At 33.6% G+C, this 24,537-nt stretch overlaps 1 pseudogene; it reads right to left on the bottom strand.

Annotated features, from left to right (window-relative positions):
• Positions 1–1,866: 1,866 nt before the first annotated feature.
• LOC141570514 (PEST proteolytic signal-containing nuclear protein pseudogene) overlaps positions 1,867–24,537 on the bottom strand; it is a 32,934-nt pseudogene continuing 10,263 nt past the window's right edge.

Below are 24,537 nucleotides of genomic sequence, written 5' to 3'. Positions count from 1 at the left end.
TTAAATGTAATTGTTTTCTTAATTTGTTTTTTTGTTTGACACATTTATTGATATTTTAATAAAGATATTAATTTCAGTAATTTCTCCCATGTTGACCTTACATTAATATTTCATTTGAGTCAAGAAAAGAATAGGAGAAGGTAAACAGTAAAATGAATAAAAATGTAAAGTTTGCCTACATTAAATCAAGTTAAGTTCAGGTATCTTGATACCATTAAATCATGCAAATAAGAACTAATAGTTCTATACACATTTCCACTGTTTGATTTGGGGCTTCTTCGAACTTAATTGCAAGTGAACAAAGTGTTAGGAATATATACGGGCTGCTTTCCTGGAGTTATTACCTATTAAAAGAGCTGAACAAGTAGTTACAATCATAAAGACAGTCTGGAGCTTCCTGCAAATATAACATTGTAGTTTTCAAGTAAATCATTATATTGCATTTTACTTTCATCTATGACTGCCTTTAAAGATGTGTTTAACTGTCACATTAAAGCTGGTCAAATACAGGATGATGGAAGGAGAACTGACTCTGGGTGGTGAACACACAATACAGTATACAGACGATATATTACAGAATTGTACACTTGAAACCTATATAATTTGACAGCAAATGTCAGTAACCCCAAAATTTGATAAAAATTAATTTAAAACTAATTCCTATACAATGCAAAAATATAGCACCAAAAACCCTACACCACCCAGCTCTAACAAAGTGGTTGAAGATTCCACAAAATGTTTAAAGATGCATTTTCTTTCTTTCTTTCTTTCTATTTTCAGTATTTAAAATGTGCTTTTGAGAGGCCATTGGCTAATATGTATACACTTAAGCCATATTATTGTACTAAATAGGAATTCCTATAGTAAGTTCAAATAAAAATGGATTTCACAAGTTAGTAACTTAAATGTTTTGACAAAGTTACAGAAAGTGCATCTTTCTTATTTTGTATATTCATACAATGTTGACTTTTTGGTGTTTGTTCCTTAAAAAAAAAGAAGCCAAATATTTAAGTGCTATGTACATTTAAAATTTTTGGTGGTGGTTTGTATTTTAAAAGAAATAGCTTCCTTACAACTTGCCTCAAGATCTGGCGGAAATGTTTACAGGAACTGTCTAATAACTAAAATCAAGAGAAGCACATACTGATTTACTTTGGTAGCAAATGGTTGTTCTTTGAAGACCAACGAAGGTAAATAAGACCTGTTAAGGTGAAGTGGGCTATTTCAAACACTCAACAGATGTCATAAAATTTAAAAAAATAATTTTTGAGAGCTAAGCATCTGTATCCACTGATAGCAATGCAATATCGAGTTTATGACTTGAAACAAAACAAATGCCCATTAGGAAAGAAAAAGCAATATTTTAATTTTATCTAATTTAGTTTCCATCAATCATCCAGTAACATTGTCCTCCCAATACAATACTCCCTTTTCCATAAAGCTATTCCTGGGAGCCAGAAAATTTAGGTTAATAAGGGAATTAAGTTAGAGAGTAACTGCTTGCAGTTTAAACAGACAATAGCTTCTCTCTTAATATGCTAAGAGTTGTGTCTAAAAAAAAAAAAGAATATCTTAAAAAGATACCATTTCTGTTTTGTTCTTTTTTAATCTATAACATTTGGAAACTAATCACATGAAAGTACAAAATTCGGAAATATCTTGAAATCTGTAAAACATAAATTACCTCTAATTTCAAACTCATTTATGAATGTACCACTAAATCTTAACAACAACAACAAAAAAGCAGCTCCAAAGATGCTCTTATATCATTCTTTAAAAGCATTCTTTAAAAGCATTTTCTAAATGCTCTTATACCATCCTTTTAACTTTACACCCACCCCACACCTCAATTTCAACACACATCATTTAATTGTCTTGGTCCTGGACATTTCCAAGATGAGATTTTATATTCCTCTCCCATAGCTTCTGGTCATCAGAAAACCTATGCATTTCTTTGAGTTTGGTCCTGCTGATGTTGGTGCATCCCTTCCAATATTCTTCATCCTCATCTTTGCTTCTGGAGGTATTTCCTTTGGTTTGCTATTTTCATCTTCATTGGAAGCTGCTGCTACTGAAAGGGTTTTTGGAGCAAGAGTTGGAACAGTTTCTTTAGGCTTACTTGACCCAGGTTTGATGGGTAAGGTTGAGGCTTTCTTTGTCCTCTGACTACCTAGAGCAGATCCAAACTCAGAGATCTTTGTAGGCTTTTTTGGGAAGTCTACAGTTTCTGTTTCAGTGGATTGCTTCTCAGTGCTGCAGCTAGAACTTCCCCTCCATTACTGGAAGAAACAATCTTAGTTTTCACAGGTTTTTCTGCTTCTTCTTCATGTTCTCCATAGCTTCAACTAGATGTCCCAGCTATGCCCTTAATTCATTCATTTATTTATTTTTTATTTTTTTATTAGTTTCAGGTGTACACAACAATGCAATAGACATTTATCATTTATATGCCTCATACAGTGATAACTCCCCCCCACCTACTACCCCTCTGACATCACATACAGCCATTACATTTCCACTGTCTCTATTCCTAATGCTCTACTCCACTTCTTATAAGTATACATATATATATATAATGTGTATATAAAATATATATAGAATATATTAGATATAAAATTATAGTCGACATTCATTATTGTTCAGCTTCAGGTGTACAGCGCAGAGATCAGGCATCTACATCATCCCTGAGGTGGTCTCCCTAATGAGACAAGTGTCCATCGGATACCCTACAAAATCTTTACATTATTGATTACACTCCCTAAATTGACTTCCATAACCCCATGGCAATGTAGTGGTTACTGTTTGTGCTTTCTAATCTACTCACCTTCCCCCTTATCCCCACCTCCCCTCCCATTAGCAACCCTCAGTTTTTCCTCTATGTCTCTGAGACTGTTTCTGATCATCAATAGTACATTATTAGTGTATAGAAGCACAACTGGTTTTTGTGTATTAATTTTGAATCCAGCAACTTAGCTGCCTTTTTAATTAGTTCTAACAGTATTTTGTGGATTCTAATACTTTCTACATATAAGATCATGTTAATAGAAACAGAAATTATTTTACTTTTCTTTTCCAATTCAAGTGACTTTATTTATTTTTCTTGCCTGTTTGTTCTGACTAGGATGTCAGTACTATGTTGAACAGAAATAATAAAAGTGGATATCCTTGTGTTGTTCCTGATTTTGGAAAAAAAAGTTTTCAGTCTTTCATTATTGTGTATGATGGCAGCTATGGATCTTTCACATACAGCCATGATAATGTTGAGATATTTTCCTTCTATTACTGCTTTATTGAGTGTTTTTGTCATGAAAGGTTATTTAATTTTTTCAAATTCTTTTACTGCATCAAAGGAGATAATAATGTGTTTTTTCTTTTAACTTTTTTCTTCATTCTGTTAATGTAGTTTTTACATTGATTGACTTTCATATGTTGAACCATCTTGCCTTACAGGAATAAATCACACTTGGTTATGATATACAATCCTTTTAATGTAAAGTTGAATTCTCTTTCCTAGTATTTTGTTGAAGATTTTCACATTGATAATTATCAGGGATAATGGGCTATAGTCCTGTTTTCTTGTTGCATCTTATGTGTCTTTGTTATCAAGCAAATTTTGGCTTTATAGAATGAGTTTGGGAATATTCCCTCCTTTTCAAATTTTTGTAAGATTTAAAGAGGATTACTTTTTAATCTTCTTTAAATGTTTGGTAGAATTAGCTAGTAAAGATATCTGGTCCTCAGTTTTTTCATTACTTAGGAGGATTTGATTATTGATTCAATCTTACTAGTTATAGGTCTAGTAATTTATTCATGAGTCAATGTTAGTATGCCATTTTTTAGAAGAAATGTATCAATTCATCTAGATAATATAAATCTTCAAGGTATAGTAGGTCATAATATTCTCTTGTATATTTTTTTATTTCTGTAAAATCAGTTGTAGTATTCCCTGTATTTATTTCTTTATTTATTTGAATGTTTTCTTTTTTCTTATTCTAGTTAAAGATTTGTCAATTTTTTCAATCTTTTTTTTTTTTTTTTTTTTTAATTGGGGAGAAGTGTGTTTTTCCAGGATGTCAAGTCATTGTTTTTTTATTCAATCTAGTTGGGGGAGGGGGGGGGGCACAGCTCAGTTCCAAAGTCATGTCACTGTTTTCAATATAGTTCTGGAGGATGCAGTTCACTGGCCCATGTGGGACTTGAACCGGCGACCTTGGTGCTATGAGCACTGTACTCCAACTACTGAGCCATCCGGCCACCACAATTTTTTGGCCAATCTTTTTGATGAACCAACACTTAGTTTATTTTATTTTATCTATTGCATTTTCTATTCTCTATTTTGTTTATCTCTGCTCTAATATGTATTATTTCCTTTCTTTTTCTAACTTGGGATTTTGTTGGGTCATTTTTTTCTAGTCCCTTAAGGTAAAAACTTATATTGATGTTCTTTTCATAAGTTGTAAGCATTTGCAACTATAAATTTTTCTCCTCAGCACTGCTTTCACTACATCCCATAAGTTTTGTTACCTTGTGTTTTCATATTTATTTTTCATAAAAATGATTTCTAATTTACTTGTGATTTCTTCTTTGAACTGTTGGTTGTGTAATAGTGTGTTAATTTTCAGGTATTTGTTTCATTTTATTTTCATTTTTCTCTGCTATTGATTTATAATTTTACTCCATTGTGATTGGAAAGATACGTTGTTTTATTTCAGCATTTTAAAATTTATTAAGAATCATTTTGTGACCATTCATATGTTTTTCATAGAGAATATTCCACATGCATTTGAGAAAAACATGTAATCTGCTGCTGTTGAGTGTTCCACAAAATGTCTTTTAGGTCCAGTCCATCTATAATGTTGTAGATGTCCTCATTTTATTATTGATCTTTTCTTCTATCCATTATTGAAAGTAGGATATTGAAGCCTTCTACTACTATTGTAGGGCTGTATGTATCTACTTGCAGTTCTATCAATGTTTATTTCATATATTTGGGAGCTCTGATGTTTGGTGTACATATAATTATAATTGTTATATCTTTTGAAGAAATAATTTTTTCTTCATTATATAAAGTTTTAATTTGTTATTTATGAGAATTTTATACTTATAGTTTATTTGTTAAATACCAATATAGTCACTCTTGTTTTCTTTTGGTTAAAATTTGCCTGAAATATATTTTGCCATCATTACATTTACAATCTATCTATGCTTGTCCTTAGATCAAAAGTGGGTTTTTGTACATAGTGTAGAATGGGGTCCTGCTTTTTTACTTATTTATTTATTTTGTTTATTTATTATTATTATTTTCTCATTCACTCTGCTCATTCACTCTCATTTATGTCTACTGATTGAGAAGTTTGATCCACTTACAATTTAACATAATTGATGATAAGGAAGGACTTTCTATCATTGCTGTTTTTTTATATCAGATTTTTTGTTTCTCCTGTCTTCTATTTTTGCCTTTCTTTGTGTTCAGATTATCTTTTGTGATCTATACCATACATATTTTCTTTGTGGTTACCCTGGGGATAACATAAAACATCCTAAAGTTATATAAATCAATTTTAATTGATAAAAATTTAACTTTACTCATGCAAAAAAAACAATCTACCCTTTTATTTATGTCATGTTACATCTTCATATGTGTACCCATTAAAATATAATAGAACTTAAATTATTTTGTGTATTTTTGTCTTTTAAATTCTATGAAAAAATTTAAAAGTATAGTTAAAAAAGAAGTTTATAATAATATAGGTTGTATATTTGTCCATATACGTTATCTTTATCAGAGAATTTTTAATTTTCTCACGGTGTCTAGTTACTGTCTGCTATCCTTCATTTCAGTTTGAAGTTCTCTCTTTAGTAGAAAGCAGGTAACAAATTTCCTCAGGTTTTATTTATCAAGGAAAGTCTCAAATTATCTATCATTTTTGAAAGTCGGTTTTGCTGTATAGATAATTTTTTGTTTTCTTTTAGTACATTAAATAGATTATCCCACTGCCATTTTACTTCTATAGTTCCTTGTGGGAAATTATCTTACAACCTACTTGTTAATTTCTTCTATGTGACAAGTTTTTCTCTCTTGATGCTGTCAAGAATGTCTGTTTGGTTTTGGCTTTTGTCCATTTGATTGTAATGTGTCCCCTTGGGTGTTTACTAATTAGAGTTCATTGCATGTCTTAGATTTGTAGTTTTAAATATTTCATCAATTTGTTAGGTTTTGTATATTAGATTTCAAGTAATCTTTTGCCATTTTTTTCTCTTTCTTTTCCTTTTGTAACTCCCATAATGTGTATGTTGGTCTGTTTGATGATGTCCCTACAAATTCATTAAGAAATGTTCACATTTCTTTGCTTTCTTTCCTCCTCAGACTCAGTAAATTCAGTTGTCTTATTTTTAAGTTTGCTGATTCTTTTTTCTGCCTGTTGTAATCTGTTGTCAAATCTCCATAGGGTTTTTGCTTGTTTGTATCTGTTATTATAGTTTTCAACTCCAGGGTTTGTCTTTGGATCTGCTTTGTGATGTCTATCATTTTATTTAAGAAACTTCTTGTTTTAAACAATTTGCTAGTAACCCCAATATGAGGCCTTGCTAAGTAATTGTTTCTGTAAATTTTGTTGTTACTATGAATTAAGCATATTTTTTCTGTTTCTTTGTATGCTTTATGATTTTTTTTCTTGTTGTTGAGCATTGGGTATTTGACTATTATACTATAATAGCTCTGGTGATCAAATTCTTCTTCTTCCCCAGTGTTTGCTGGTTGTTTTTTGTTTTTGTTTTGTTTTATTCTCGTCCTCATCTTCTTCCTTCTTCCACCTCTTCCTCCTCCTCCTCCTTTTTCTCCTTTTCTTTTCTTTTCTTTTTTTTTTTTTTTTTTTTTTTTTTTTTTAGCTGTTGTTATCTTTTCTTCTTCAGACTTTTCCAAACTATTTTTATAAAGACTCTTCTTGCAATGTGTGGTCACTTAAGTCTCTGTTTTTTAGTTTGTGTTCAGTTAAGGTTTTCATAGTAATTTCCTTGAATGCCAAGATGAAACACACATATAAAAACAATCCACCCAATATATTTATAAAAGAAAGAACGGCCATTTCTCCCAGTATTTTCAGATGGACCCTGTGTTGGTGCAGTCCTACACTGAGCTAAACTTTCTCTGAGCTTAGGGATTAAGCAAGGTAAAAGCTTGAACTCCTCTTAGAACTACTGTGAGTATATGTCTTCCTTAGGCATATGGGTGACTTTCTAATTTCCACCTGCATGCATGCAGATACTTTCAAGTGTTTTAATTTCCCACAATATCTCACCCTACCTTCTCCTCCAGACCTTTAGATGGTCTGTTATATTTTTGTACCCATAATCTCTTGCCCCAGGCCTTTCTGAGTTTGTAGTCTCCTTGTACTTTTTGAAATCAGTGCTCAGCATGTTCCTCCCATGTCTTCCCAGTTACGCAAAATAGAGAAATGACTTGTATAAGTCATTTAGTTGTCCCCTAGAACAACTGTAAATAAACAATAATTTGCAAATAAGATCTGTTCTGCTATCTCTAGTATGGGAGGTTGGGGTAGGATGAGACTTATAACTAGTTGGTAGCTACTCAAGATGAAAACCACTGCTGTGCTGTAGAGGGGGAGAGGAAAAGGCAAGTAAACATACTACAATACTTTCTTACCATTTTGAAGAAAAATCTTGATTGCACATTTAGTTGATAGCTATAAATTTTTGACTGTTATCCAGAGCTCAAGCAAAGTTAGTTCAGACATTTTCTGGATTTTAAAAAAAAAATGCTTTTGTGAAGAAACATGAGCATGCAGCTTTCTAATCCACCATTTTTCTGACTAAAATGCATATTTTTAATGGTGGTAATGATTCAATTGTTTTATCAAGGTAATTATAAAATTGTCGCGATAGATTAAATTTCATAGATGAGGACATGATTGATACAGATATTTAAGATGATTGTAAGGTAAGCAATGTGCAATGAATGGGGTTTGAAATTGCAAGTTAAATGTTGGCATGTTTGGTGGTCAAGGAAAACATTTAAACTAAATGATTAAAAACTTTCAGAAATTGGAGTAATCATTGGAATATTCAACGGTATATAATATCACAGAAAGGTGACTTTGTAACATTATGTATCCCAACTCATGATTGCAGATGAAAAATGTACACTGTCCAAGGGTGGCTACCGCTGTGTACCAAGATCACTCCAGGAGATGAGCACAGTCAGTCTACTACATGCTGTCAAACTCTTTTCCCTTCTTTCATGATAGGTCCAGGAATGAATAGATCTCTTCAGAGCCAAACCAACCTTTCAAGTTACCACTGGGGTGGGAGAGGTGGCAGAGAATATATACACAGCTCACCTGGTCAATTACTTTAGCACTATTGTATGAGGGGAAGTTGCCTTTGTGCTCACATCACTCCATTTATATCAGGAATTATGAAAAGGAAAACTTCCCTGGAGGAATTTTCAGGGGTGGCAGCATCTCTGAGATGGTAATATTTCATTTTTAGTGGTAATGTTTAGTACAAAAACCTGAATATATAATATAAATATATTTCAGGTCTTTAGACCAGGCGTCAGTGAACTTTTTCTATAAAGTGCTAGAGTAAATATTTCAGGCCTTGTAATCCATAAGGTTGATGTCACACCTCCTCTACTCTGCTTTGTAGCACAAATGAAGGCATAGACAGCATGTTAACAAATGATCTTGGTTGTGTTCCAATAAAAACTATTTAATATAATAAGCATCAGGCTAGATTTTGATGATTGGCCATAGTTTGTCAACTCATTTTTGGACTACTGATTAATTCAGTGTGCTTAAACTATAAACGTTACATGACAGTCATCTGAGTTTAAGGTCCCCAGGCACCATGCTGTACCTAATTCAGAATAAGAGAGTGAGGGCTAGTAAGTTGCATTATAATCATAGGTTCCAAGGGATTTTTATGTATGCTGAAGTTTTGAACCATTAAAATATACCATGTTTTAAAGAGAAGATATATAGGAAAATGTTTTGCTGTTCAGAACAAAAAGAAAAATCATTCTTGGGAGACAGGAGGGTAGGAGGGGCACTCAGTAGTTCAGTCCTATAATCCTGCTCTGAGAGGAAAATTAACTAAAAGATAAGAAAGTTAGGAGGAGAAGTAAATTGAGAGAAAAGGTTTCTACATCATAAGTAATGCAAAGTCTTTGTTCTCTTTATAAATTTTATAAAAATGTGGTTGATTTACTTAACAGATGTATAACAGCCTCCAACAACTTTTCAACTGAAAAATTCAGGCTTCAGAATTGCTGGAAGCTCCCTCCTAGCCATTTTCTGGAATTGTTTTATCTCTTCACAAGAAAATACAGTGTAAGGTTAACTACAGGTCCATGTCTGAGAGAATGGCTTGTCTGTCTACTTGAAATATATAATAGCAGTGTTCAAAAAGTTTATCTTTTTTTCTGCACAATTGGCTGGGTTTCATCTCCAGCATAACAAACACTGAGCACAAAAACACCTGGAATCCTGAAAGGAATGTAAATGAATGGCAAAAGAATAATAACCAGAAACCATTTCCCAAGCGAATTTCCCTAATCCAAAGAGAAACAACAAACACATTGTGTGTTTTGCTTTATTTTAAATGAACTGTGTTTAGCAAGTGGGAAACACTAGAGCCTAATATTGTATACTAATAGAAAACATTGCTATTTTCTAATAGTATCCTCTCTATGATTAGGAATTATTGCAGAATTGTACACTTGAAACCTATGTAACTTTACTAACAGCTGTCACCCCAATAAACATTATTTAAAATAAAAAAGAATTACGTCATGTAGTTAACAAACTCTATTCATTGGTTTAACCACTGTGGTTTCCACAGCATAAAATGTCAATCTCCTTTCAATGGACATTAACACTATACCAAATGTTATGCACAAAATCACTACAGAATCAACACTGCTCTGCCCAGAAGTGATTGCTAACGATAGAGGGAATAGAGGTGAGCCTACCAATGTGTCATATCATTTCGTCATGTATAATTCACAGATCATAGTATCAACTCTGTCGAATTGTGAGATTTATATCAGATAATGCGTATGCAGTCTATAATGAACCAGTTGCCTAACAAATACAGTAATTGTCTTCAATAATTAGCTATTACTGGCAGATAACATATGAACTAATAGGTCCCAGGGGCAAAGTGATGTTAGCCAGTAAGCATAGAGGTACAAAATAAAGGAAACTGGAATTGTGCATTAAAACTTAATAGCGCTGTGATTTGGGATACATAAATTTCTTGCATATATTGTTTTCAACTGTCAAAATGGAAGAGAACCTGCTCTGCCCTACCTGGCTCAAATAAGAGGTTATATGAAGATTCTTAGACACAATGTGCTGCTGAACAAATTTAAGTTATATAAAGATATTGGACTTTAGGTAGTGGAGCACAGATGCGTTTTACCAAAAGATTCTAAAGAGGTTTTGCCATTTTCCCATTTTGTTTTTCTGTTTTTAAGATTTCTAAAGTGTTTCATCTCAGCTTGAGGGAAATTTATAAAGAATAAGACAAAATAGATCCAAACCATGACAATGATGCATTATTAAGACCCATATATTTAATTCAACAAATAATTGTATTAGTCTGTTGTATGTGAAACTGTATCTCCATCATAGCAAAACTTCTGATGGAAAATATGGAGTCATTTTAATAAAGTGATAAGTTGCCAAACACCTTCAAAACACCTTAGAAATTGTTCTAGCCTTTTGATACACAGATGAGAATGAAATCTGTTGTCAAAAAAACTCCTGTTTGTAACAAAAACACTGCTGTCATGTATCAAATAAACTTCAAGATTGTTATACTAACCTAAAGGGCTATTTCTTAAGGGGGAAATATGTACAGAATAACAAAGAACACATTTTTTAAAAAATAAAACTTTTATGAATAGGGAGAAAGTTTCAGATATCATCAAAAAGTATGGATGTACCTATCAAAGAAAGAGTAATTGGTATTCTTACACTCACATGATAAAAAAAACGTGTTTTTACAATTTTCGTATATAAAAATCATACCATAATATATAATGTTATTATATTAAAATTAATTTGTGCAGAAGATCTATATTTCCTTTAAAAAAAACAAACCTAGAGGGAAATTAATAAGTTACACCTGAACTAATGCTTTACTTTATCATAGCCGCTGAAAATTTCAGTTTCACATGAGTATATTCAAATAAGCTTATATTGTAAAATTTGATATGATATTGGACTCCTGACTTGCTGAAGAAAACAAATGTACCAGAAAGGCTTTATTCTCTTCTTTCAGAGTCCCAGCTAGATTTTAAACACTGAGAAGATTTGGGGAATGACAAGGCGTTATATCTCAGCTGGAAGAAAAAGAGTATTGCGATTTAATTATAGCCAATAAAACTTGTCCCTGTTCAAAAAGAAAAGCTTTATAATTGCATTGTACAATTCAACTCTTCCTTCCACATACATTTATATACACATTCTATCACAACATAAATTTCAGCAATTTATGCCTGAGGTAATTAATTAATGAGAATATGTTTAATCGTCTTTATATTTCACATTAATCTATATTTGACTGCTTCATGTGGACCATTTTGTTTTAATGTCGCAATAGATACATGACATAGGTGAGGTAGAAAATGTATTCAACTAGATCTTGCTCCAATTGCTCTAAAGTACAAGTAATAAAGCATGTGAAGCATCAGCCTTCTGGAGACTCCTGATATTTATTTGCTATTGCCTTAGACGACTCTTCCAAGCCTCTTTTTATCTGTGAGTGGTGATGATTAGTATATAAAAATCTCATAAGTTTAGAGTAAACATTAATTGAGAAAAATCAGAGTACTTAGAAGGTGACTGTAGTGATATTCAGCAACGAAGTATGGAGCACTTTTTCTAGGATAGGTTCACGAACTTAATTGTCTGATCTACATAGATCACACTGCAAAACAAGAGTTATTACCTTTTTGTATCCCTTATTCACCCCAGCCCATAATACAGTAACAAACACATAGTAAGTTCTCTTCATATATAAGTGGTAATGAATGAATGAATGACTTTGTTAGACGAGTGGAGAAATTAGGGGCAAATAAGTTTTTTTCCTTTCTGAGTGTAAGAACAATATATTTTTATTTAGGAAAATTTAGATACTGGAAATGTAAATAAAAAAATATTATTCAATATAAAAATATTATTCAATATTATTCAATATAACAATATTTTAACATCAGGTTGTATTTTATTATTTTTTTCTATACATGTTTTAGCCTAGTTTCCTTAGTCTGTGCCGTGTGTATGTACACATATATAATTATAATTTACTCACACCTTGTTTTCTTTTTTTTTTGTTTTTTTAATTGAGGAATAGTGTATTTTTCCAGGATGTCAGGTCGTTGTTTTTCAATTTAGTTGCAGAGGGCGCAGCTCACTGGCCCATGTGGGACTCAAACTGGCGACCGTGGTATTAGGAACACCTCGCTCTAACCACTGAACCAACCGGCTGCCCACCGGGGCCCAGCTCCAAGCTCAAGCCATTACTTCTCACTGGTCCATGTGGGACTCAAACCAGTGATCTTGGTGTTATCAACATCTTGCTCTAACCATAGGGCCAACTGGCCACCAACCAGTGGCTCAGCTCCAAGCTCAAGCTGTTGTTTTCAATCTAGTTGTGGAGGGTGCAATTCACTGGCCCATGTGGGAATCGAATCAGCAACCTTGTTAAGATCTCACACTCTAACCAACTAAGCCATCTGGCCACCACACATCCTTGTTTTAATAACCTTTTTACTTATATATCCTCTTTACAAACAGTATGAATGAAATATTTAGAATGTTTCAAATTTTTATAATCATAAATAATGTTCATTCAAATAATTTTGTTTCTTTTGCATAGATTTTCAGAAGTACAATTTTGGGGAATAAATAAGTCAAGTATTTATATACACATTTACCTATCATCTATCTATCTAAATTATATCACAGATATTTGCTCCAATTTACAGTACCACCAACAACCTATGAGAATGTTACTTTCACCAAAAAACATTAGGATATTTTAAGAGTGCATTCCATATGTGAAAAAAAACATCATTTTGTATACATTTCTAAGCTCTTAAATTTGGAGAAATATTGGGGAAAGATAGATACCAAGAGATAGAGATTTCAGATACAGGATTGATACACAATTGTTATTTTTTTCACTTTCCAATTATTCATCACTTTGCCCTTTTTCTTTGTGTTTTGTTCACCTATTTCCAATTATCTTTATTGTGTGACAATTTATGCTTCAGATGTGTATTTTTGATTACATCACACCTCAAGGAATGTTGCATTTATCTTCCAGGTACTGTGCTATGTTAATTTTGACAAGAAACATTTCAGTCAGTGATGAGAAAGTCTTTGTTTCAATTAGCTTTAATTGAATCTAAGTAAGCATACAATTCAGTGTAGAACTATATGAATGCAAACATGCTTTCAATGTTGTCATTGTCAAATTCATCCTTTTAAACTAGAACTTGCTGAAATGTGTGTTTCCAGATGTCAAATCTAGTTGATATGAATCTTTATCAAACAAAGAATAGTCCCGAGTTTCAAAAACAAGTTCATATGTGACATTTGGTGATTCATCAATCATTTTATTCTCTTTCTCAGCCATAGCAATGTCTCATCTATCTAACAGTGATGGAGAATGATGTGTTTCATACAAGTTAGTTTTACAGATAACCAAAGCTTTATATTTTAGGCAATAGAGCTTTCAAAATTTTCCTTATTTTGATGAAAGCCTTTCTAAATATATTTCATGTCCCTCTGCTTTAATACACAGTGTAGTTTTCCTGGAAAGACAGCAAATGATTATATATATATATATATATATATATATATATATATATATATATATGTAAAATGTTCATTCAAATAATTTTGTTTCTTTTGCATAGATTTTCAGAAGTACAATTTTGGGGAATAAATAATTCAAGTATTTATATACACATCTACCTATCGTCTATCTATCTAAATTATATCACAGATATTTGCTCCAATTTATAGTACCACCAGCAGCCTATGAGAATGTTACTTTCACTAAAAAACATATTAGGATATTTTAAGAGTGCATTCCATATGTGAAAAAAACATCATTTTGTATGTATTTCTAAGCTCTTAGATTTGGAGAAAGATATATATATGTATATATATATATATATATATATATATATATATATATATATATGGACTTGGAGTTAATTACATGAATATTGATTTCAATTTTTAAATTTTATTTTATAACTTTATGAATTTGATAACTTTTCAACCTCTTGAAGGCCTTGGTTTCATCTGCTAAAAGGATAAATCATTATTATTTTATACAGTGCTCTTAATGTTAAGTGAGATAGTAATTGTAAGGGATTTAGTGTAGTCATTGGCACAAAGAGGATGCTCAGTAAATATGATTTACTCTACATTTTGATTCATTCCTTCTTGTTTCCCAACATTAAAAAATAGTTGCCCGTCTAACATACACAATGAATTTTGCCTGGCATCATAAAAATAAATACTAAGAAAATGCATTACCCATTAGCCAGAGAACAAGGTTGGTATAGTGGCAGAAGCAGAAACGTAATTTCAACTCTGAGGGACTATTGTAGTGGAGGCAAAATTTTTACCTCTATCCTCTTTGGGCTCTCAACTGGGCATGTACGTAAATTGACATTAGACAGATTAGCAGGAGAAAAACACACAAATTTGTTTAATTTGCTTTAAATTACATGAGAACCCTCATGAGGAAATGAAGACCCAAAGAAGTGGCAAAATCTAAATGCTTTTATACTAGGTTAAACAAAGAGAAGCAATTGTGGAAAAGTAACAAAAAATATATGGAAAGGCTATAGAAAAATTCAAATTATTTAACAAGTTCTGTTTGTGCAGAATTGTCTCGGCTTTGACTCCCTATCAAAAATGTTTTCTTTTCTTCTGGTAGACGAAAACCATATTCCATAGGAGTTTCATCTCTCAGTTTTGGGAAGAAATGGGAAATTAGAATACCCTTTTTTCATCTGCCATTCTTTGAGTGACTTTCACTCAAAATAATCATTATGCCCAAGTGGCATATTTTTTGGGGCAGCATATTCTGCCATCCTTTTCTATATTATAGAAGAACTCACAGTTTGGGCAAAAGGTGTTATCTCTGGACTCAGAAATCTACATTTATTGATTCTGATCATCCCTGGAAGACTAACACTAGCTCTCTAAAAGAGCAGCAGGTTAAATGTGGCCCACACTTGTCCTTTCCATTATCTCAAAATCTCTATAAAGCAACAAATATTTTAATCTCCTTCTGTGGTAGTTTGAAAACTATGGCATCATTCCGAACATGAGATGTGAAACAGGACAAGGAGCTGGCTGAGTCATCTGGTAAAACTTTGATTTATGTTTTCAGTTGCTCTCACAGGATGGATGATGACCCTCCATTCCCCACACGTGCTCCACAAAGGCAAATGAACATCACCCTTCAGGACATCCAGTCTAACAATACCCCTGGGCATTGACTCTACCTTATTTAACTTGAAAATGTACCAAAGGATGTGGTGTAGGTCAGAGATGGAATAAGAAGTGAGGTATGGTGTGGGTGTCTGTTGCTCATACCATATGGTACTAAAAATTCTAAAATTTTCATATAGTTTATAAAATGTCCATAAAGTAGACATTAAGTACCAAAATGATGTCATCAAAATTCCTTGTCATCTAAATGCTTTCCTTCAACGTGCACAGTTGCTCTCTTTCTTCATATATGTGACAATTCAAAAGGAATAAGATGAGTTTTATGCAAAGCAAGAGATCTTACATTGAAATATTTGTTCCTTAAATAACTCAAGAAACAAACTATTCAACATAAGATATCCTGCTAATTTAACTTTACCCAGTGTCTGTAAAACTTTAAAAGCTAATATATTCTTTAATTTGTCTTGATGTGGCCCCTACATTGCATGGTTTGCATGCAATGTTTTATCTCTTTTCATTTACACAAATATTCATGCAAAATAGTAACAAATCAGCTTACTTTCCAAATAAGAAAAACTGAACCATGGAGAAATTTGTTTCTTGCCCAAGGTCATACTAGTTATTAACTTGGTTTGTTGGAAATTGTCACCTATTATTTTTCTGAAACTTTCTGTAGCTTCTCAGGATAAGGTGGCAAATGAACTCATAAAACCTTTAAAACCACTGGGCAACTTACCAAACAGAAACATATTTAAAAATACATTGTCTCAATTGAGCAGAAAATTTAATCAAAACAGTGTCAAACCATACTATTTTTAAGGTATTTTGGGGAGATTGTCCCAATTTCAGGAAATCAGATTTTCTCCTCCCACTTCCCTCACCACCAGAGATGAGGGCAACAATCTAATTCTGTGGATTTAGGAATAATATTTGGAAATCACTGGATAAAATAAAATAAAAATCTGACTCCGTGAAATATCTGTAATTATTATTTTCTACAAAAAGCACACAAAAATGTCTTGGACAGAGAAAACATAAAAATAAAAATAAATAATAGGGAAATAATTTTTAAAGACATGATATTTTTATAACTTAGATAGACAGGAAGAAGAAATAAATTGTTTGTATGAATATTTTTATATAACATTACCATTGACTATGCATTAGATAGATCTATCTGAAATAGTGCGATCACTTTTGAACTTGACCATTTAAAGGTAACACAGAAAAAATATGTAAGTTCTTTAAAGGACTTATGTTTGGCAAATTTTGTCTGGTTATTGTTAGATTATGAAAGACAGATGTAATTTTAAGGAACATGATAAACATATCCATATATTAGAAGGATTATTAGATGTTAAAACATATATTACAAGTTGTTCTAGTCTCTAAGGGGTAGAATAGCATCACTGAAAAGAAGGGCAGGGTTAAGTTTTGTATAAGCAATGTAGAAGCATTTAGAATTGTACAACCACACATATGATATCCTGATGAAGTCAGCTCCCCAAGTCTAGGTGGGTTTGGACCAATGCAATAAAATCAAATATGGACAATGTTAAAGAAGGGATTGGATGAATATTTGATGATTAGTTATAGACAAAATGAACTTCAAGTTCTTTCTATTTCCAATATAATTGCTCCTTGGTGCCCATGGGGGATTTGTTCCAGCCCCCCTGTGGATACTAAAATCTGGGGATTCTCATGTCTCTTATATAAGATGGCACAGTATTTGCATATGACCTGTGTACATCCTCCCATAGACTTCAAATCATCTTTAATTTGTTTATAATATCAAACACAGTGTAAATACTATATAAATACTCATTATACTATATTGTTTATGGAATACTTACCAAAAAACTATGTACATGTTCTGTACAGATATAACCATTATAGCCTTAACCACATACACATCAGCAGCAATGTAGCTTATTTTTTCAAATATCTTCCATCTGTGGTTGGTTGAATCTATGGATGTACCCTTAGATATGGAAGGTTGACTGTATTCTATGAATTTCATGTAGAGACTTTCTGATATTTTCTGAGTGAGCAACGGGGAAGAAAGAGAAATATTTGGACTGGATCACATGTTAACAAAAAATTTAAATTATTGTTCTGACTAGTGTGTTATTTGACAAAGTTAATTAACATAAGGGTGGGTGGAGTAGCACTCCAGTCAAGGAACCCTTCAACCTTGATAATTTTCCTATTCAATATAATGACTTTTTGCATGAGCTGTATTATTTTAATCAAAAATTCTACTTATCCAAAATTATTAACTAAATTGAATCAATACCACCTTTCATTAAGTGACCTAAAGATGCACAATATTAGATTTCCACAAGAATCCATTTTTTCATTTCCCTCTCAAACATTAATTTGTCACCTACTTAACAATAACTGATTCCTAAGACTTCCATTCAAAATGGCAAGGCAGATAAACTCTGTGCTTGCTTCCTCCCATGACCACATCAAAAATACAAATAAATTATAGAACCATCCTTGCTGAAGACTAGCTGAACAGAATGTGTGTAACTAAGGATATAAAGAAGAAGCCACACTGAGACAGGTAGGAGGAGCAGAGGTAGGAAACAGGCTGGTCCCACACCCACATATGGCAGTTAAGGATTGGGAGGGATATCTCAGCTCTGGAGGTCCCTACTGAGAAGCAAGGGGTCCCAGCCCCACACCAGGTTCCCCAGCCTGGACCACCAATGCCAAGAAGAAAATTCACCATAATATTTGGGTGTGAAAACCAGTGGGGAGTATGGGCAAGATGAAGGGCTGATGGAATTCCAAGCACTCCTCTTAAACGGCCCACACATGGACTTACTCGCTGACAAACTCACTGGCTCTCAGCTCCAGCACTTGGGCAGGCACTCAAAAAGCACCAGGGGCAAATGGGGAAAAACTGAATTGTCTGGTTTCAAGATGAGAACTGAAGGGGCAACTCTTTCTGGGACTAAAAGTATTGGTAGGCATCATTGTTCCTTTGCTGAGCTTTTCCGACCCCAGCCTGCAGGTGCAGGCAGGCACCAAATCTGAGTCTCTATCAAACTCATGCCACCCTGGTTATTCCCTGAGGACCTGCCCTACTCAACTTGTACACCAGGCCAAATATTTCAGTGGCTTTTCCTCACAAGCTGCTGCCCTCAGCCCATGCTGAAGACTTTCCCCAAAATCTCTCAAAGGTCCACAAACCCCAAACAAAGCAGTGGCTGGCTGAGCATGCCCTTTTCTTGTGCTAAGCAGCCCTGCTCCTAGTGGCAGTCAGTCTCCTTTCACAGCATAGCTTCTCCCAGGCATCTCCAAGTCCCAGACAGGCAGCTACTAACTGAAGATCACATTGTAGTTCCTACCAGGTGGCCCTGGGCTGGACACAGGCAGTGGCTGAACATGGCCTACAGCAGAGACTCTCCCAAGATGCCCTAAAACTAACACACCTGGTGGCTGGCTTCAGATTACACCAGAACACAAACCAATGAAGAATGCATTAGGTAGAATCAACAGCAAATTACATGAAACAATAATTGAATAAAAAATTTGGAAGACATGGTATCAGGAAACATCAAATCAAAACAGAAAATAAATAAATAAATAAATAAATAAATAAATAAATAAATAAATAAAATTAAGATAGTTGAAGGGGCCTCTGGGAAAACATCAAGTGTGCCAAGATTTGCATCACAAGGGTACCAGAAGGAAAAGACATAGAGCTAGGGATTGAACCTATTTGAAGAAATGATGACTGAAAACTTCCCTAACCTGGTGAAGGAAACAGATATACAAGCCCAGAAAGCATTGAGTGTCCAGAACAAGATGAGCACAAAGAAGCCCAGACCAAGACACATCGTAAGTAAAATGTAAAAGCTTAAAGACAAAGAGACAGTCTAAAAAGCAGCAAGAGAAAAGCAGTTAGTTACCTACAAGGGAGCTCTCATAAGAATGTCAATGATTTCTCAACAGAAACTTGCAGGCCAGAAGGCATTGGCAGGAAATATTCAAAGTGATGAAAAATAAGGACCTACAACCAAGACTACTCTACCCAACAAAGCTATCATTTAGAATCAAAGGACAGATAAAGAGCTTCCCAGACAAGAAAAGGCTAAAGGAGTTCCTCTCCACCCAAGTATTATAAGTAATATCATGTTTCCCCAAAAATAAGACCAGGTTTTATATTAATTTTTGCTCCAAAAGATGCATTAGGGCTTATGTTCAGGGGATGTCATCCTGAGAAATCATGCTAGGGCTTATTTTCTGGTTAGAGCTTATTTTTAGGGAAACACAATATTAAAGGGATTTCTTTAAGAAGAAGAAAAAGAAATATGAATAATAAAATAGTAATAACCACATACCCATCAATAATTACTTTAGATGTTAATGGATTAAATGCCCGAATCAAAATACAGGGTGGCTGAATGGAGAAGACATCAAAACCCTTATATATGCTGCCTACAAGAGACCCACTTCAGATTGAAAGACAGACACAGACTGAAAGTAAAGGGATGGAAAAGATATTTTAGGCAAATGGAAAAGAAAAAAAGCTGGGGTAGCAATACTTATACAAAAATAGACTTTAAAACAGAGGCTATAGCAAGAGACAAAAAAGGGCATTTCATGTACAGTAGCCAATATATGGAAGCAACCTAAGTGTCCATAAAGAAGATATGGTACATATAAAAAATGGAGTATTACTTGGCCTCAAAAAAGAATGTAATCTTAACATTTGCAACAACAGATGGACCTAGAGGGCATTATGCTAAGTGAAATAAATTAGACACAGAAAGACAAATACCATATGATTTCACTTACAAGTGGAATCTAAAAAATGAAATAAATAAACAATCAAAACAAAAACAAACTCATGGATCAATAGAAAAAAATTGATGGTTGCCAAATGGGAGGGGGGGTAAGAGGCTGGCTGAAAATGGTAATTAAGGAATACAAATTGGCAATTACAAAGAAGATATAGGTATGTAAAGTGCAGCATAGGGAATACAGTCAATAATATTGTAAGTATATATGGTGCTAGATGGGTAGTAGGCTTATTGGGGACACTATAAGTTAACCACTATACTGTATACCTGAAACAAATATACTATTAATTATCAACTGTAATTAAAAATAAAAAAGTTAAGAAAAGATGGTCAATAAGATTTCAAAGTGAAATAAAAACCTGTATTCCTGAGTTTAATCTTTAATATTGCTATAGTCCAATCATTCCTCCTCCACTTCCTTTCTAGTGATAAGAAATGGCGTTTGGATTTAGAGGACATAGAGAATAGAGACAAATGGAGGAGGCTTAATTTTCATGTGGAGGTGTCTTTAAGAAGCAATGTTTCTAGCATCAGCTTAATTAGACCAAGGCAAAGAAAAGATCTGGAAATGAAAAATTAAAATTGATTGTAATTTATAATGCTGGAAAAGGTTTATGAAGTTAGTATTGATTTTTTCAACAAATATTTACCAAACATTAAGCATATGGTAATCACTCTGCTCAATTCTTGGAATACACTGCCCTATAGGAGGATCCGCTCTGGCACAATTAGGAGACAAACACAGAATTGTGTTTAGTGCAGTGCCACACTAAAGGTCCTCAGTAGTGTGTAAGAAAATAGTGAGATTTAGCTAAGACCAGAGCAAGCTGATGAGAAAAAGAATTATCGTAGTTAAAAAAGAAAAATGTGGGGATAAAGAGAGCAGAGTTACATTATATAAGACAAGGAAAGTTTATTTGAATTTTAAAGATTGTAAAAATACAGATTCTTGAGATGATGTGTAGTAAATATGCTCATCTACACAGTGGCAACTTCATAGATATCCTGCCTAATGCTGCAGCACAACTGAAATTCAGTGCCCTCTGCCTGTCACTGGGAGTCAAGGGATTGTTGAAACAAAAGTATCTTAATGACATAAGACTTTTATAAAGGGTTTTTGTTGTTGTTGTTGTTGTTGTTAGGATGTAGAAATATGACCTGTCTCTTAGTCTCTCAACTCCATTTGGTGTTTTGTTTGTCTACAACATACGAACACGCTCAGTGCAATAAATCCATCACAGCAGGGCACATTGTCTCTCCCAAGCATTGCAGCTCCCATCACTGGCAGCTTGAGGGGAAGGCACTGCGACTGTGAAGTCAGAGCCTAGGGGTGTTCAGGCAGAAAATAGGACACAAATCAAGGAGAGAAGAGAATGAATGACAAAGGAGGATATTGTCTTTCCTCAGAAAAGTAAAATAAAATCAGCAAGTAAATCTGACAGAAAGAAACACCTTGCTAAGTAGAACTCTGGGGCCAGCAAGAGAGTTGGAATTTGAGTTCAGGTTTTAAATAAGTGTCTTCAGGAAGTGGCATGAGTTTCATTTGCTTTGTCACATGCATTTCTGCATTCCAAGAGAAAAATGTCAAATGTTTTTTGAAGTGCCCATCTGACTGATATGCTATTATTGTTATTATTACCACTCAACCTGTTTCAGAGCCTAATTTAACCACCACCAAGAAGAGAAATTATGGGATTAATAAAGATGTTCAAAAGCTGGTCCAACCCTCACTATTTGGAAATGCTAATAGGATGAGAGCAGCATGTTGGAACGGGCTGTACAAGGATTTCTAAGTTTGCACTGCATCTTTCATGGAAATTCCATAGTATCTTTATTTATTTTTTTGTCCAACTGGTTTTCTAGTTTTAGTGATGGGTGTTTGTGCACAAAGTAATAAATGATTGCTCATGATAACTGTATGGATTCAAATATTGAAGCACAAAGATAGCTAGTTGTTAATAGAATGGTTGTTTACTGAAAAGAAAATTCCTGTTACTTTCAGTTTTCTTTTTGTAGTTACAATTTTATATGTAATAACCCCAAGCAAGGGACATACTGTGTTTCCCCAAAAATAAGACCTAGCCAGACCATCAGCTCTAATGTGTCTTTTAGAGCAAAAATTATTATAAGACTTGGCATTATATTATATTATATTATATTATATTATATTATATTATATTATATTATAAAGACTGGGTCTTATAGTAAAGTAAGACCAGGTTTTACATTAATTTTTTCTCCAAAAGACGCATTAGAGCTGATGGTCCGGCTAGGGCTTATTTTCGGGGAAACACAGTATGTACATAAAAAGCAGTATCAGAAGTAAACAGTGGAAGGTACAACTTCATGACCTTTGACATGTATGGACCCATTTTTGCACTATTAATAATCTAAATAAAAATTAAGTATTCATATGTAAATACAGATGTGTAAATTAATTTGACTCAGTGTTTATTTTATGTCTTCTGCATACCAAATAAAGTATAAGTATGATTATATTATTCTTTCTAACATTGAAAAAGGTGTAATCCCATTGATTTAACTGTTTTGCAAGTGGCTAATTAATTACACTCCTTCAGTTCCTGAGAGCATTGTTTAAAAAAAAAAAAAACTTACCTGCCCCTTTCTAAAGCAGTTTGCAGTCTGAGACATTACATTTATATTCATGAAATATGAAAATATTAATGAAATGATTAAGGTGTGTGTTGTTAGAAAGAACCCAGTTGTCTAGGAGACAGTTCCTCTCAGACTTAATACCACACTTCACAGTGAGTATTCTAGTATACACTAGTGTATTCTAGTGTGTATGAGTGTGATCAGGAGCAGCACCAACTACTTCCAGCTGGAACAGTGATATTGATATGGTTTTTATTGGTGTGGCAGTTACATACCCATATCGGAACTGGAAAGCTGTAGGAATTCAGGAAAGTAAAATTTCACTGTATACTCATCGTGTTCTGGAGTAAACAGGGTCTGTGATGAGTGAAAAAGGATGGAAAGATCTGGCTAGGCAGAGAGAGGGATTTTTTTTTTTTCCCTCCAGCAGAAAGAAGCAAACAATAGAGGTAGGAGTGACTGCAAAGTAGGAGACAGATGAGGAGGAAAGCAGCCTCCATCAGTAGATGTTTCTGCCGGAAAGTGGAGCTGAATAGGTAGACTTGCTCTGGGGCAAGGGGGACCTTGGGTAAGATAATAGTCAGAGACTACGACATTGTCTCCAGAAAGAGTATCCATTCTGAGGTTCTCTTGAATGCTCGGTCTTTTCTTATAAATGTCACCAATAGAGAATTGTCATATAAATAAAGGAGCAATGTGAACTACAAGAAACATGAACCAAATATTGTTTTGTAAGTCTAGATAGATGATACATAGATAGATGGGTGGATGGAAATATGATAGATAGATAATAGGTAGATGATAGATAGCATAGATGAAATAGAAATAGACACATAAATATTTATTTATGATTTTTTTATTTTCCGATTACAGTTGACATGCTATACTAAATTAGTTTCAGGTGTATAACATAGTGATTAGACATTTATACAACTTACAGAGTGCTCACCCCGTTAGTTCTAGTACCCACCTGACACCATACATGGTTATTACAATATTATTAACTATATTCTCTATGCTGTTCTTTACACCCTGTGACTATTTTGTAACTACCAATTTGTATTTCTCAATCCCTTCCCCTTTTCACCCACGCTCCCAATTCCCCTCTCATCTGGCACCATCAAAATGTTCTCTGTATCTACAAGATTATTTCTGTTAGAGATGTAACTATTTAGATGGTTAGACCACAACAGTCTTATGGTTGTTGCTGACAGCCAGTAACTGGTGCCACAATGAAAATTAAGATTTTCTCCTAGGAGAGGGGATCCTCCTAATCTGTGTTCTTTTAGTGTGGTTTAGACCCATTTATTATATATTTAACTGTGTGATGTTTTCATGATTGCAGATCAGAGTCCTTCTAACATGGATAGCTCCTTCCTTATGTGAAAGCTTATTTGGGGATTTGGAGATAAACTGGTCATATGTTAAAGGGGTTGGGGTGCACAACTTAACATCCTCCATCAGTTTTCCAAGAGGGGGTAACATAAGTGTTGAAATTTAATAGTCATAGTGCCTGGAATGAACCACATACATTATGAAATAGGATCCCAATGTAAGTTGCTTTTCAAGTAAAATGTGTATGTTTTAAAGAAAAA

This window comes from Rhinolophus sinicus, linkage group LG01 (genome assembly GCF_036562045.2).
Source record: "Rhinolophus sinicus isolate RSC01 linkage group LG01, ASM3656204v1, whole genome shotgun sequence".
Lineage (NCBI taxonomy): Eukaryota > Metazoa > Chordata > Mammalia > Chiroptera > Rhinolophidae > Rhinolophus > Rhinolophus sinicus.
The sequence above is the reverse complement of the archived record's forward strand: the minus strand, read 5'-3'. Positions and strand labels throughout refer to the sequence as shown.